At 37.9% G+C, this 16,498-nt stretch overlaps 1 protein-coding gene and 1 non-coding gene across 2 annotated transcripts in view; one reads left to right on the forward strand and one right to left on the reverse strand.

Moving 5' to 3' along the window:
- Nucleotides 1-16,498, reverse strand: part of CHRNA7 (cholinergic receptor nicotinic alpha 7 subunit) — a 125,435-nt gene that overhangs the window by 22,222 nt on the left and 86,715 nt on the right. The gene's annotated exons all lie outside the window — the stretch shown is intronic.
- Nucleotides 15,888-15,994, forward strand: LOC115802774 (U6 spliceosomal RNA). The gene has a single exon (XR_004023325.1). It is a non-coding gene; the product is annotated as a U6 spliceosomal RNA (small nuclear RNA).

The following is a 16,498-nucleotide window of genomic DNA, read 5'->3' on the forward strand; positions in this document are numbered from 1 at the left end:
GAAAGAAACCCCTCCAATGTGAAGGCAAAGAAAGGTGTTTTTAAGAACATTAAGGTGCCAGAGAGCTTGTTTCTTATGTATATTTTCTTGGTCATGGACTTGAGCATCAGCTCCAGAAAAATGAGGGTGAATACTAAGGAAGAAGAAATAAACTTTCAGACCAAACCTAAAGATCTGGAAAAGGAATTTTCATGATGAGCTGTGTAGTGGGTCTAGAAAAAGGGGTGGGGTCCAAATTACAGCAAGATATAAGGGGTCTCTGAAGAGAGTAAAGTGGATTCAGAGTAATGAAGAGAAGAAACAACAAGGTGGAAAACACCGTGGATTTGACTAAGGGCACATTGTTTTCAAAAATCTTTAATTAAAAAAAGCCACCAGAAACTTCAGGAAAAAACTGTTCAAGAAAGCCAAGGTTTGAATATGAAACAAAAATGTGATGAAGCTTAAAGACAGAAGGAAGGGAGGAAGACTAAGTTACAATAAAAAGATAATCCTCTGAGATGAAAAAGGACACATCCACCCCCTGACTTCCAAACACACTCAGGGAGAGAGAGGAGGAGGAAGGCTCAAGATGTAAATATTCTTTGCTTCACTGCAGTCTGTACCTGACTGCCTTAATGACACACAAACAGTGACTGGGAACCAAATATCTGAGGATGTGGACCTTCACAAACTCACCCTGGATTTTACCCTGCTTTTTAAATTCGGGTTCTCTGAAACCCGAAGATTCTGTGGAGGTGCTTCAGATTTCTGCAAATGTTTGATTCCAATATTTTATTTTCCTTGTGTTTCAAAATGCATCATTGGATGAATGGATAAAGAAGATGTGGCACATATATACAATGGAATATTACTCAGCCATAAAAAGAAACGAAATTGAGCTATTTGTAATGAGGTGGATAGACCTAGAGTCTGTCATACAGAGTGAAGTAAGTCAGAAAGAGAAAGACAAATACCGTATGCTAACACATATATATGGAATTTAAGAAAAAAAAAATGTCATGAAGAACCTAGGGGTAAGACAGGAATAAAGACAGACCTACTAGAGAATGGACTTGAGGATATGGGGAGGGGGAAGGGTAAGCTGTGATAAAGCGAGAGAGTGGCATGGACATATATACACTACCAAACATAAGGTAGATAGCTAGTGGGAAGCAGCCACATAGCACAGGGAGATCAGCTCGGTGCTTTGTGACCACCTGGAGGGGTGGGATAGGGAGGGTGGGAGGAAGGGAGATGCAAGAGGGAAGAGATATGGTGACATATGTATATGTATAACTGATTCACTTTGCTATAAAGCAGAAACTAACACACCATTGTAAAGCAGTTATACTCCAATAAAGATGTAAATAAAATGCTAATAAAAGTCCAAAAACACTCAAATAATTGTTTGCGAAATTTTAACTCTTCAGACACTACCAATGTATTAATTCATGTGGCCCGTTTAACTTTTCTGGTGGACATGAAACTAAAACTCCTCTTGCCATGAATACTGCATGTATTTGAAACTCTTGAAAATGAGTCACCCAGTAAGATTTGTTTTGCATTATTGCTCTTTTAAAAAAAATTCACATTTGAATCTACAATTCCAGCATAGAACCTGCATCTGCCTTGGCACCTCTCCCCCCACCCCCCACCCCCCACCCCGCAGCAGCAACAGCAGAAAGCACTGTGTGATGCTTGCATAGCTTTGCTTATTTTAAGCTTGGGTGTCATCTTGGCTGATTTTTATATTTATAATAAAGGCTGTGGGCATCTGTTAATGATTCAATTCTGAAAGAAAATAAAATTCATACAGCTCTTTCTCCATGGATTTGGAGCAATTTAATTGAAAAGACTCTTGAGATCACAAGGCAAATGGGTAAAAACAAGATAAAAATCTGTTGCTAATGGCTGTGTGACTCAGTGATTTCTGAATACCGTTCAACCAAAATAGAATATTGAGATAAATGTACCACTGTCATCATTATCAAAATCTTAATACTCACTGTGGAAGTTTTAGGGTTCTTTCCCAGGGGCAAATTGATTTTATACATAAATGATATAAAAGTAAACTCTGGTAATAATTATGTGCTAATACCACTTCATCTGTTTTGACCATTAGGGCTGGAGATAAGGTTTGTTTGAAAAAGGGTTCTGCTGCTAAAATCTAAGTCTGAAAACATGCAGGGGATGAAGTCCCTGTGAAACATGAGTGACCAAAACCACTGCAAGGACCTGCCAGGCGACAATATCAGTGATGTCCATTGGGTGTCAGCTGACAGTGACCTTGAGGTCACATGGTATCACAGCCTTGCAGCCAGCAGATTCTGGTCACCCTGGAGGCTGGGTGGGTTCACAGAACTCAGCTCACTCTTCCCTCTGTGCTGGTGTGCACCTGAAACTTTCTGTATTAAACTGTTAGAAAACAGTCAAACATACATATTTTTTCTTGACTACTAGAGGACAGGATACACCCTCAGAACTTTTGATGACCCTGGCACGTGGCCCTTCACGCCCCTCAAAACCTCTTCCCTCCAGCAGCCTTGGTCCTCGTCCAGGTAGTAATGGACAGATGAGCTTGCACTTGGTGTGAGGGGAGCTCTGGGCACTCCCACTGAGAAGTGCCCATGGAGAGGAGGGATATTTAACCCCAATATTGAAGGTGCAGGTCCTACGTCATCCGTCAAGTAGTCAGGAGCAGAGGACACCTGGACAGGCTCTAAGGATGGGCAGAAGGCTCACAGGTTCTGTGAGCCTACCAGGAAAGGTGGGCGTGTCCCCAGCAGACAGCGTAGTCTGATCACACACCTGGAGGTAGACTGGACTGAGGGAGGCTTCATGAAGGTGAAGTTTGCCTGGAGCAGGGGTGAATGAGATGTTGTCCCAAGCAGCAAGGCTAATACAGGGGCTTGAGGGCTAACCACTGGTGGCTATGCCTGCAGGACCCAAGGGCCCATCCTTAGGGGAGGATTACAAACTGTGCTTCCAGACGTCAATGGCAGCACAGGCAGGCAGAGCCCAAGGGACACAGGTGAACCCTGGTGGTCTGGGCTAAGACTGTTTCCTGCTCCCCATCCACAGGGTCTGACACAGTGCCTGATCCCAGTCCTGCAAAGGGCTCCTGGCCCTGGAAGCAGAGCCCTCCGATCCCAGCTTGGTGCAGCCCCTGCTCATCTTGCCCCGCAACACTGACCCCCATCTCTGAGCAAAAAACCCCAGGTACACTGCACTGCTGTCGAGAGCACACTGTGGGCTCATGAGGTGAGAACTGTAATGAATAGGGTCTCAGGTGCCATCAGACCCATTCCCTCTGAGCTCACATGGTCCTCGAAAGAGAGAGAGGGAAGAGCAGAAAAGGCGAAAATGATCTTAATTGCTCTACCACAAAAAAGAAATAATGATTATGTGATGAGGATAGAGGTGTCAGCTAATGCTACAATGGTAATCATATTGCAATATATATGTATTTCAAATCAACACAATGTACACGGTAAACATAAAATGTTGTATATATATATATATCAATTGTATCTCAATAAAAATAATAAAATAAAATTTAAAATATTGTAAGAAAAAAAGTAAATGAATAAGAAAGAGGAAACCCTTCCATCTCAAAAGACTGTCAATCTAAGGTGCCATTTATCTTAAATCTTTTAAGGAATAAAAGTTGCCATGGATCAAAGATAAGATCAATAAAACTAAAAGCTGGTTCTTTGTGAAGATAAACAAAATTGATAAACCATTAGCCAGACTCATCAAGAAGAAAAGGGAGAAGACCCAAATCAATAGAATTAGAAATGAAAAAGGAGAAGTAACAACTGACACTGCAGAGATTAAAAGGACCATGAGAGATTACTACAAGCAACTATATGCCAATAAAATGGACAACCTGGAAGAAATGGACAAATTCTTAGAAAAGCACAACCTTCCAAGACTGAACCAGGAAGAAATAGAAAATATAAACAGACTAATCAAAAGCACTGAAGTTGAGACTGTGATTAAAAATCTTCCAACAGGGCTTCCCTGGTAGCGCAGTGGTTGAGAGTCCGCCTGCCGATGCAGGGGACGTGGGTTTGTGCCCCGGTCGGGTAGGATGCCACATGTCATGGAGCGGCTGGGCCCGTGAGCCATGGCCGCTGGGCCTGCGCGTCCGGAGCCTGTGCTCTGCAACGGGAGAGGCCGCATCGGTGAGAGGCCCGCGTACAGCAAAAAAAAAAAAAAAAAAATCTTCCAACGAACAAAAGCCCAGGACCAGATGGCTTCACAGGCGAATTCTATCAAACATTTACAGAAGGGCTAACACCTATCCTTCTCAAACTCTTCCAAAATATAGCAGAGGGAAGAACACTCCCAAACTCATTCTACAAGGCCACCATCACCCCGATACCAAAACCAGACAAAAATTTACCATTGCAACAAAAAGAATAAAATACCTAGGAATAAACCTACCTAAGGAGACAAAAGCATGGACTTATATATACTATCACATGTAAAATAGATAGTTAGTGGGAAGCAGCCACATAGCACAGGGAGATCAGCTCGGTGCTTTGTGACCACCTAGAGGGGTGGGATAGGGAGGGTGGGAGGGAGACGCAAGAGGGAGGGGATATGGGGATATATGTATATGTATAGCTGATTCACTTTGTTATAAAGCAGAAACTAACACACCATTGTAAAGCAATTATACTCCAATAAAGGTGTTAAAAAAATAAAAATAAAAACAATACATTGGTAACAGCAAAAAAAAAAAAGCTGCCAATTACATGTTAAGATACCGCTGATGCCCAGGTTTCAGAGGAAAAAAAGTCTGTAGAGAATAGATTAATTTTATTTCAAAAGAGAGTAGTAAATCCTTTCTCTGGATATTTTGATTTTGTTTTGTATTTTATTCTAAAGTGTTAAGGACATGTTAAAATGATAGCAAGGTGGCTTGTCACAGACCATGACCAAAAAGTCTTGAGCAGAACTGAAATTTCATGGTCGTTTCTACCTTTCAGAGATCCCAGGAGGCAGACATCCAGGTATCAGCAGGAGGCTTCCAGAAGAATCTATTCAAGATCCTTTCTTTACCCACCAATTTATATGTTAAATGGCATATAACATGGATTATAACAATTGGATGTAACATTGGATGAATTATAACAATGTTATAAATAATATGGGATAATGTTATCAAAGCCTGTGTCAAGTTTCTGGGCTCCCAATATTGTTCCTTGATCAATAGGACTGTTCCTGATCCAGTACAACATCATCTTAATCACTACAACTTAGTGGAAATGTTGGTATTTGGCAGGGCAAGTCTCCGATAACTTTGTTCTTTTGTTTAAAAATTATCTTACATATCCTTGGCCCTTTACTCATCATTGTTAAGTTCTAGGATCTACTTGTCCAGTCCCATGAAGACCCAGCTGAGACTTTAGTTGGAATCACATTAAATTTACAGACTAGTTTGGGAAATTCTGACATCTTTATGATACTGAGTTTTCCCAGAAATAAATATATAACTCACCATTTATTTTGGTCTTAGATTTATTTATTGATACTTTTTAACACCTGCAAATACTGGAAAAAAGTCATATAGTTGATGAATGATGGTAATTTAGTTTATTCCTTTCTAATCCTTAATATTTCATTTTTTTACTTTTCTTGTTATTTAAGATTCTTATTCTTAAGATATTTTTTAAGTGATGACAATAGGTATCTTTATTTTGTTCTACATATAGAAACTTGTAATGTTTCAGCATTAAATGAACTTTTGGTAAACACCTTACATCAGGTTACACAAGTTTTCTTCTATTTCACAAATGGGTATTAAATACCATCAACTGATTTTTCCCCAGCTACCAAGATGATCGTGTGATTTTTCTCCTTCATTCTGTTAATATTGATAGAATGAATTATATGAATGAATTTTTCTAAAGTTAAACAAAACTTATTTTTCATTAGAAAACTAAATTTGTTATGATTTTTAAAAAATTATTGCTAGATTTAGTGAGTTAATACTCTAGTTAAGATGCGTACATACATGCTCATAAGTGATATTGTATGCTAGATGGAACTTGCCTGCAAAACCCACTTTTTCGAATTTCTTTTTAAAAACATATCAATCAAGAGAATGAAAAGGCAAGCTTCAGATTGGTAGAAAATATTTGAAAAAAGATATGATAAAGACTGCTATCCAAAATATACAAATGACACTTAACCGTAAGAAAACAACCCAATCAAAAAATCCTTGAACAGACACCTCAACAAAGAAGTTATCAGGGAATTGCAAATTTAAACAACCAGATACCACCACACACCTAGTAAATGGTCAAAATGCAGAACAATGAGAACACCACATCTGGCAAGGATGCAGAGCAACAGGAGCTTTCATTCATTACTGATGGGTATGCAAAATGGAACAGCCACTTTGAAAGACACTTTGGCAGCTTCTTACAAAACTAAACATCCTCTTACCATACAATCCACCAATCACACTCCTTGGTGTTTACTAAAAGGAGTTGAAAACTTATGTCCAGACAGAAATCTGCACATGGATGCTTAAAGCAGCTTTATTCGTAATTGCCAAAACTTTGAAGCAATCAAGATGTTCTTGAGTAGGTGAATGAATAAATAAATAAACTGTGGCATATCCAGACAATGAAATGTTATTTAGTCTTAAAATGAAATGAGCTATTAAGCCATGAAAGACCTGGAGGAAGCTTAAATGCATACTACTAAGTGAAAGAAGCCAGTCCGAGGGCTACCTACTGTATGATTCCAACTATATGACATTCTGGACCAGGCAAAACTATGGAGACAGTAAAGCTCAGTGGTTTCCAGGAGTTAGGGGGAGAGAGGGATAAATGGGAGGAGCACAGAGGATTTTTAGGGCAGTGAAGCTAGTATGATACTATAATGGTGGATACATGTCATTATACATTTGTCCACATCCATAGAATGTACAACATAAAAAGCAAACCCTTAGTGTAAACTATGGACTTTGGGTGATCATTATTTGTCAATGTTGGCTCATCGATTGTAACAAACATACCACTCTGGTGAGGGTGTTCATAATCGGGGAGGCAGTGCATTGTGGGGGCAGGGCTATGTGGGAAATCTCTGAACCTTCTCAACTATGCTGGGGATCTAAAACTGCTCTAAAAAATAAAGCATATTTTAAAGATCGATAGATGATAGATAGGTAGATAGGTAGAGAGATCCAATTATCTTGTCTATTTTTCTATTTTGTCTAGAACCAGCTTATATTTTTCTAGAAAAAATAATTTCTGGCTAAGTTTCCATATTCAATGGCATAAAGTTGTCCATAATATTCTCTCTTCTTTACTTTCTTGATAATTATTCCCTGAGGTGTGTTCATTTTATTAGTTCTTTTTAAAACCAACTTATTCCTTCTTGATTTCTATCTTATTTTTCTCATTTAATAAATTTCTACTCTTTTCTTTATTCTTCCTTCTATTTACTTAATATTATTTTTTTCCTAACTTCTTGGGATTGGTAATTAATTCACAAATTTTAGTTTTAAAATCTTGCCTAATGTAAGCATTTAAGGCTATGGATTTCTCCCTACATATATACACACATGCACACACACATTCACACACACTAAAGTTTTTTTTTTCTAATTCACATTTGGGTACTTAGTTCTCCAGATACGTATTTTTAGTAGAACAAGGACACATCTGTTTTTCTACCTGTGTCTATCTGTATCTATTTCTCTACATTAGATGAGGCTTGTTAATTATGAAATCTATATCCTGACACATTTTTTCCTTCTTGAACTATCAATTACTAAAAAAAAACAGTACATTGAAATCTTCTACCACAATTATGGATTTATCTGCCAATTTTTCTTCGTTTCAATGCTATTTTATTAGGTGCATACATGTGAAATTTGTTAAGTATTCTCAGAAATTGTTTCTTTTTTATCATTATGACTTGATCTTTAACCTTAATTGCACCTTTTTTCTTATAGCGTGTGTGCGTGCACTTGAGAGTGCGTGTGTGTGTGCATTTTCCTGTTATAAACATAGCCATTCTAATTTTATCTTATTCTTGTTGGCCCAGTATATCTTTTTCCTTTTTTTTTTTTTGTCTCTTGTGTACTTATGCTTTAGTTCAAATATATATCCAAATGGGGTGTGTGTGTGTGTGTCTGTGTGTATATACACACACACACATATATATGTGTGTGTGTGTATATATATATATATATATACATACAAATGGTGTACAGCTGGATTTTAAAAAAATATATATTTGGGGGATCTCTGTCTTTTTAACTAGCTGCCTAATCCTTTATTTGTCTGTTACAATGTTTGGTTTTATTCCTACTATTTAATTTTGTGCTTTTTATTTCACCGTCCTTTGATTGCATTTCCCTCATTTCTATAGGCTTCCCACATTTTCTTTATTCTTTCCCTACTCACTTCTTACCTGTCTGGAAGCTTAAAAAATTATTCTTATGCTTCTGATGGTTATTCTTACATTTTTTATCCCTTTAAAACAAACATTTATTGTTCTTTTCTAATTACAGAAATAAAACATATTCACAAAAAGGGAAATACAGAAAACACTTGGTAGGGATGCAATAATTATGAGGTGACTGAAGGAACAAAAATTAAAATTACCCACAATTTTGTAACTCAGAGGTAACCTCTTTAACATTTTTTTCTGACCTTTTTCTATGCATGTGGATACATCAGTTGTATATAATGCACATGCATACATACAGATATTTTAAACAAAATTTTAGATCTTACATACAATACTCTTTAGAATTTGCTTTTTTTCCCCACTTTAGCAATGTATCATAGACAGTTTCAATTTTTACATTTTTAACGTGTATACTTTACTCAGAGCTGACAGCTCTATGTTCTGCCAGAGCAACTTAAGTCCAACTAAGTGCTTTAGCTACAAGTACCATCCAAATACTGCCTTTCATGTTACTATTTTCCATCATTTTAATCTCTCTTTGTTTTTCACCCTCAAGTTCATCATTATTATTATATATGTTCAAAACTATTTATATTTACCTGAATTTTTTAACAATTGCGTTCCTTCTCATACCCTGTTCCTAAATGTATATTCTGGTAGTTTCTTTAACACGTGTATTTCTGGTATTTCATCATGGCAGTTTACCTCTTCATGGTAACTTCTTTAGTCTTTGTTTTCCTGAAAATGTCCTGATTTTGCCCCTCATGTAAAGAAGGGTTTAGCCGGGACAGAATTCTACATTGATGATTATTTTCTCTCAAAATTTAAAGTTACTCTTATTTTTTTCTGGCTTCTACTGTTGCCTCTAAAAGGCCTGCAGTCAGTCTAATCGTCATCCCTTTGTAGCAAACTATCTTTTTTCTTTCATTTTTTCCAGTATCTCCTTAGCTTTGGGCGTTCTGCCGCTTTTAGCAAAGTTGTCTAGGTGCCCGTTTCTTATTATCTATCTTTTCTCAGACTTCTTGTATCTCCTGAAACCGAGGATTTATGTTTTTCATCAATATTATTAAATTCTTAGCCATTCTTTTGGAACATGGCTTCTGGAGGAAAAAGCCGTATTTCACCGGAAAACTGCATCCTCTAAAAGCATACAGCTCTGAGCAAGGCATGGGACTACGTCTGAGCTCTTTGGAAGCTCTTTGGAAGCTGCAAGCAGAGGATAGATGCATAAATTATGTGTTGTCTGGGAGTGATTTCACTGGTGATTTGACTTCCTGCGCCCTGTAAATAAACACATTTTATGTCCACTTACAATTCATCTCAACATTCCTTTACTTCATATACATTTGTCCTGGTTTGACTTTTCCTTTAATTGGATCTAACATCTGCCTGGTTCCCTCATGTCTTGTGAGTAAAATAAATTCTTTAGCATGTGTTCATTTTTTATATCTGTATATGGGTCACAATTTTACCTTTCCTCTGAAAAATCATCTCCTAACACTTCTCCCACGTTCTTTCTATTATTTCCTTCTACAATACCAGCCACCACGTGTGGGAGCACTTACGCAAAAGAGGAACTCATATGCCCTGTCTCACAAGGTTACGTGTGGGGTCAATCCAGGATGGGGTTCATGCGTCCACATCTGCTTTCTGCATGACCTCAGACACACTGTGCTATTATTTTGATGACTCTTCCTATTTTTGACTCATTTGCAAAATAATAACAGTACCCTTCTCAAAAAGGTTGTAAATATATGTAAAACATTTGGATCAGGACCTGGTACATAGTAGCACCATTCACCAATGCATCCATTCACCATTCTTTCATATTTTCCACCTATATAGCTGGCTATGGTTCATCTAGGAAATTACCTCTACTCCTTTGACCGTGTCTCACCTGACACCCAATGCTTCTACTGAGTTTTTAATTTTTTATTTCATTGAAATGTTGTGTTAGTTTTACAATGTTGTGTTAGTTTTACAATGTTGTTAGATTTACAATGCTGTGTTAGTTTCAGGTGTACAGCACACTGATTCAGTTATACATACAGATATATATATATATATATATATTCTTTTTCAGATTCTTTTCCCTTTTAGGTTATCACAAAATATTGAGTATAGTTCCCTGTGCTATACAGTGGGCCCTTGTTGTTTATCTATTTTATCTACTGCAGTGTGTATATGTTAATCCCAAACTCCTAATTTATCCCTCCCTCACCCTTCCCCTTTGGTAACCATAAGTTTGTTTTTTATGTCTGTGGATTTATTTCCGTTTTGTAGATAAGGTGAGTTTTTAATTTTGATGCCTACATTTCTCATCTCTATTAGTTTTATGTCATTTTTTTCAAAGCTGTTTTTTAAAGAGTGCTTTGCGTTTTTCTTGCATTTTCAATTCTTAATTGTGTTTAATTATTTAAACATTATTTATTAGTTCCTATTATCTAAAGTTTAGATCCAGATCTGCAGTTTGTTATGTCTGATAATATTTGCTCCAAGGGAGGTGCTATTTATTTATGTATCTTTTGTAAGTTTAATTTTCAACTCATCTATTTGCATATGTTTGTTTGCCTTTAACAAACAGTCTTTGTAACGTCTGCTGTAAAATCTAATGAAGGGTGATATAGAGCAAGAGCTCAGGGGACACAGATGCAGCCACGGTGTTGGTGGAAGCGAAATGACAAGGGGGAGGGTGGTAGAAGAGCAGAGCCCTATGGCTGTCGCCTCACAGCTTTCCAGCCCCCACTCCTGGACACCAACCACTGTAGTTTGTGCTGTTTGTCAGGTGGCAGAAAACTCAGGGTTCAAACACTGATGCACCACCATGGAGCTTGGACAGGGCACACCTCAGCTTCCAGATGCCAAAAATGGAATGAATCTTCAGTCTCCGAGCCCCCTGATTGTGACATGGAGCTTCCCCCACACAGCCAGAAACAGGCAAGCTTCCTGTTCACCTTCCTGCACTGAGAAGGAGATACTCCTCCAGCCCCCTTCTCAGATAGGGCAGTGTTTCCACAGCAGTCAGTTCCAGCCCACCTGGTCTGGCCAAGAGGGTAGGGACCAGGTGTCACCCTTGCCTCCCTAGGCGAGTTGTTTGGTGACCCAGGACCCAGGATAACTGCCTGAGCTCCCAGGGCTCCATGTGGGGAAAGCACTGGCCTCCATCCTCCCGGGCTGCTCAGAGCCCCTGCAGTCCCTCCAACACAGAGGTCAGGCAGCCTACTTCATGGATGTGAATGAGTCCATGAAGTAAAAGTGAGTTTTCCATTTCTGAGCTGTGTAACCTGTGATGCCCTTTCTCTCCAGAGCCATGAAACAAAGAGGACAAAAGAAAGCTAGCCACCCCTGCTGGGGAGGGGAGAATTTCTGCCACTGGTGCCCTTGGTTACTTTTCATACAAGGACTGTGAATCAGGTGTGGAAATTCAAACGTGAGTGAAGTTGAGTAGCAAACATGGAGGGAAAGGTGCTGACTTTGCACTCTGCCCACCTGTGTTTCAGTGATCTCTGACCTGGCATGTATGCCACCTTGGGCACCTCCCACATAAGTGGGGCCACCAAATCCATGCCTGAAGTTCCCCAGTAACTGGCTGAAAAGTGACCAGACTAATCTTCTTAAGGGGAGCTTTTCCCTTTAGATTGAAGATAGTAAAGAAATTGATCAACATTCATCTGAATAAATATGAAATCTAAGTAAACTAAGCATATGCACTTGCTATGAAAGTATAAATAAAATCTAAAAATGATAAAACAGAAATATTGTTTTTATCTTCAAGAAGTTAATCTAAATATTTCCTGCCTAAAATTATATTAAGTATTTCCACCAAAACACTGAAGCAAGAAGTGCTTCAAGTGAACCAAGCTGGTATAACGTGTTTGGAAAGAAATTTCACAAAATGTAATAAGAGGATTTAAGAACCTTAAAAATTCCATGTTTCGTCTGGGAAAATAAGATTAAAATAATTATAGTCACAAATATGTTTATTACCAATTTCAATAAAACAAAAATTAGAGCTCAGACTTTCAGTTAGGGAGAGAATAGACACACTTTTACCTATTTGCATGGACTGAACTGCACCTCTCCCAATTCATATGTTGAAGTCCTAACCCCCCAATGTGAATATATTTGGAAACAGAACCTTTAAGGAGGTAATTAAGGTTACATGCAGCCATAAGGATGGGGCTGTAATCCAATAGGACTGGTAGCCTTATAAGAATAGGAAGAAATGAATATTCATATTCTCTCTCTCTCTTTTCCATAGAGGACACAGTGTGAAGGCAGGCCTCTACAGGCCAGGATGGGATCATTCACCAGGAACCGAATTGGCTGGCAGAAATAAACGTCTCCATTTTTATGTATCCATTACAGTCACTTTAAGAGTTTCTTAGGAATAACACAGTATATAAATAAATAAGAAATAAAATGTAATGGCCTGGGGATTCTTCCCCAAATAAATATTTACTTTAGTGAAAAAAAATGCCCAGAGTATGGTATTTTGTTATTAGTGTTTTGCAGCACTATTACTTCCATTAACTATGCCTAAAACTCTTAACATAAAATATAAATAAACATAGGACCACTGTGAAAATGAAGAGAAGGCAGAAGGACTGATACAGTCCCTGGGTTTTCCATTTGTCTCTTTTATTCCAAACTGAGTACTGGAGAAGCATCAACAGGTGCAGAGAAAAACAACAACAACAAAAATGTCCTGAGAAAAGCAAAATGACCAGGAAAGGGCAGCCAGGGAGACAGAAAACTTTTAAGTAATAGTCCTACCTCAGCTAAACACCAAAGGAAAAAATCATGTTCTACCACCAACACCATCAGCAGAGAGGTGAGGCCTGTAGGCTACCAACCAAATTACATATTCCAAGAAAATATTATCAAAACAAGCAAGATCAACTATATTATTACCAGATAAACTAGACTTTAGAGGAAAGAAAATTACAAAGGGCAGATATAAATTTACATACTGATAAAGACTCCACATACCAAGAAGACACAACAATCATACATTCTTTCCCAAATGAGCTGAAAAGCTGAAAAGTATGTGAATAAAATCAGAAGGAAGTAAAAAAAAAAAAAGAAAAAGAAAGAGAAATATACAAATCTACATTCTTCAACACTCCTGTCTCAACACTTGATGAGAGGACAACTAGACAGAAAATCAGGAAAGTCACAGAACTTCACACACCATCAACCAATATGGCCTAACTGACATAAAACCCTTTCCCCAACACAGCAAAAACACATTGTTTTCAAGTCCCCATGGAGCATATACTAAGACAGACCACAAACTGTACCAAAACCTCAACAATATTAAAAGAATTTAAACCATATGGAGTGTGATTTTCCACAATGGAATCAAATTAAAAACAAGTAAAAAGGAGACAACATGAGAATTTCCAAACACTTGGAATCTAAACACTAAATTTCTAAATAATCTATGAGTCAAATAGAAAGTCTATGGTTGGAAACTCAAAAGATAAAGTGAACTGAAAAAACTAAAAATACAGCTTATCAAAATTTGTGAGGTACAGGTAGAGTGCTGAGAAAGAGATGTATAGTAGTAAATGCTTACATTAGAAAAATGTCTCAAGTCTGTAACTCTATGCTGACTCCTCATGTAACAAAAAAAAATGAAGAGAAAAATAAACTCATAACAGGTAGAGAGAAGGAAATAATAAATATAGGAAGAAAAATCAATGAAAGTGAGAAAAGAAAAACAATAGGGAAAATCAATGAAACAAAAATCTACTTCTTTGAAAAGATCAATTAAATTGACAAGCCAGGGCTTCCCTGGTGGCACAGTGGTTGAGAGTCCGCCTGCTGATTCAGGGGACATGGGTTCGTGCCCCGGTCCGGGAAGATCCCACATGCCGCGGAGCGGCTGGGTCCGTGAGTCATGACCACTGAGCCTGCGCGTCCAGAGCCTGTGCTCCGCAACGGGAGAGGCCACAACAGTGAGAGGCCCATGTACCACAAAAAAAAGAGGGGAAAAAAAAAAATTGACAAGCCAATATCAGGAATGAATTTGAGTATATCACTACAAGCCCTGCACACATCAAAAGAATGACAAAAGGATGTCACAAACAACTCTTCACATATAAATTTGACAGTTTAGATGAAATACACCAATTCCTTGGTTCCTTGGAAAGCACAACCTACTAAAACTTAAACGAGAGGATATAAATACGCTGAATAGTCACAGAATTATTAAACAAATTGAATTAATAATTTTAAAATTCCTGAAAAGAACCGTCTAGGTCCTGATGGTTTCACTAGAAAATTCTACCAACAATTAAGAAGAATTAATACCAATTCTATAACTCTCTCCCAGAAAACAGAGGATGAGAGAATATCTATCAACTCATTTTAAGAAGCTAATATTATTCTGAAACCAAAACCACAAGGATAGTACTGAAAAAAAAAGAATAATAAAAAAAATAGAAACGTATAGAGTACATTCCCTCATAGACACAAAAATCCTTAATAAAAAATTAGCAAATACAATTTGGCAGCATATATAAAGAATTATACACATAACCAAGTGGGGTTTATTCCATGAGTACAACATTGGTTGGAGTATTTCAGAACTGATCAATGAATCAACCATATTAAGAGGCTGAATAATAAAAAGCAGATGCTTATACCAATTGGTGCAGAAAAAAACACTGATAATATTCAACACTCATGCAGAATAAAAACTGTCAGAACACTGGAATAGAGGGGAACTTCCTTGGCCTGATAATGAACATCTACCAAAAAAACTACAGCTAGTATCATACATAATGGTAAAAAGACTGAATGCCTTCCCTCTGAGATCAGGAACAAGGCAGATCTTATTCCTGATCTTTCAACACCCTTATTCAACATAATACTGGAGTCCTCACCAGGAAAGCAGAAGAAATAAAGACACAGAGATCAGAAGGAAAGAAAACCGTCTTATTTGCAGTTGACGTGATGATAGAAATCATTTGCATGACTGTGTAGAAAACCCCAAGAAATCTCTAACAACAACAACGACAAAACCCCACAACAGCTCCTAAAACTAATACATGAGTGGAGCAAGGTCAGAGGATACAAGGTCAACATTTAAAAAAAATTGTGAAGGAGGGCTCAAGATGGTGGCATAGGATGATCCTGAACTCACCTCCTTCCACAGACACAGCAGATCCACAACTACATATGGGATAATCCCCTCATAAAGGACCCGAAAGCTGGAGGAACAGAATCTCCACAACAAAGAGTAAAAGGACAACACTGAGATGGTGAGGAGAGGCAGAGAGATGTGTCACCAAGGAGGAAACCACACCCTGGCTGCGGTGATCCACAATCGGGAAGGATCACAAAGGCCCAGATCTCTTCTCTGAGGGATTCAAGCTCCACACCAGGCACCCTGACCCCTAGATCCTGCACAGGAGAGACAAGTCCCCAAAACACCTGATTTTAAAAGCCAAAAGAGAGTGCTCACTTTGGCAGCACATATACTAAAATTGGAACAATACAGAGAAGATTAGCAGGGCCCCTGCATGAGGATGATGCACAAATTTGTGAAGCATTCCATAGTTTTTGCACTTATTTACAAAACAGAAATATACTCACAGACATAGAAAACCGTTTTATGGCTACCAAAAGGGGAGGGAGGGGATAAATTAGGAGTTTGAGATTAACATACACACACTATTATATATAAAACAGATAAACAAGAACCTACTGTATAGCACAGGGAACTATACTGAATATCTTGTAATAACCTATAATGGAAAAGAATCTGAAAAATAAAAAATATATATACTTTATATAACTGAATCACTTTGCTATACACCTGAAATTAACACAACATTGTAAATCAACTATACTTCAATAATAAAAAAAAAAAAGAAAAACCAAAAGGGAATACATCCAGGGCAACCACAGAACTGAGAGAAGAGAAAATTCATTCTTAAAGGGCCCACATGCAGACTCACTCAACCCAAAAGCCAGCATGAAAACACCAAATTGAAAAGCATATAGACTGTAGGTCAAGGGGACCCACTTACTAACCTTGAAGCATCACCAGAGAGGCAAGAACAAT

This window comes from Delphinapterus leucas, chromosome 2, assembly GCF_059928025.1.
Source record: "Delphinapterus leucas isolate spDelLeu-1000000601 "Yukka" chromosome 2, BTC_Dleu_Yukka2, whole genome shotgun sequence".
Taxonomy (NCBI): domain Eukaryota; kingdom Metazoa; phylum Chordata; class Mammalia; order Artiodactyla; family Monodontidae; genus Delphinapterus; species Delphinapterus leucas.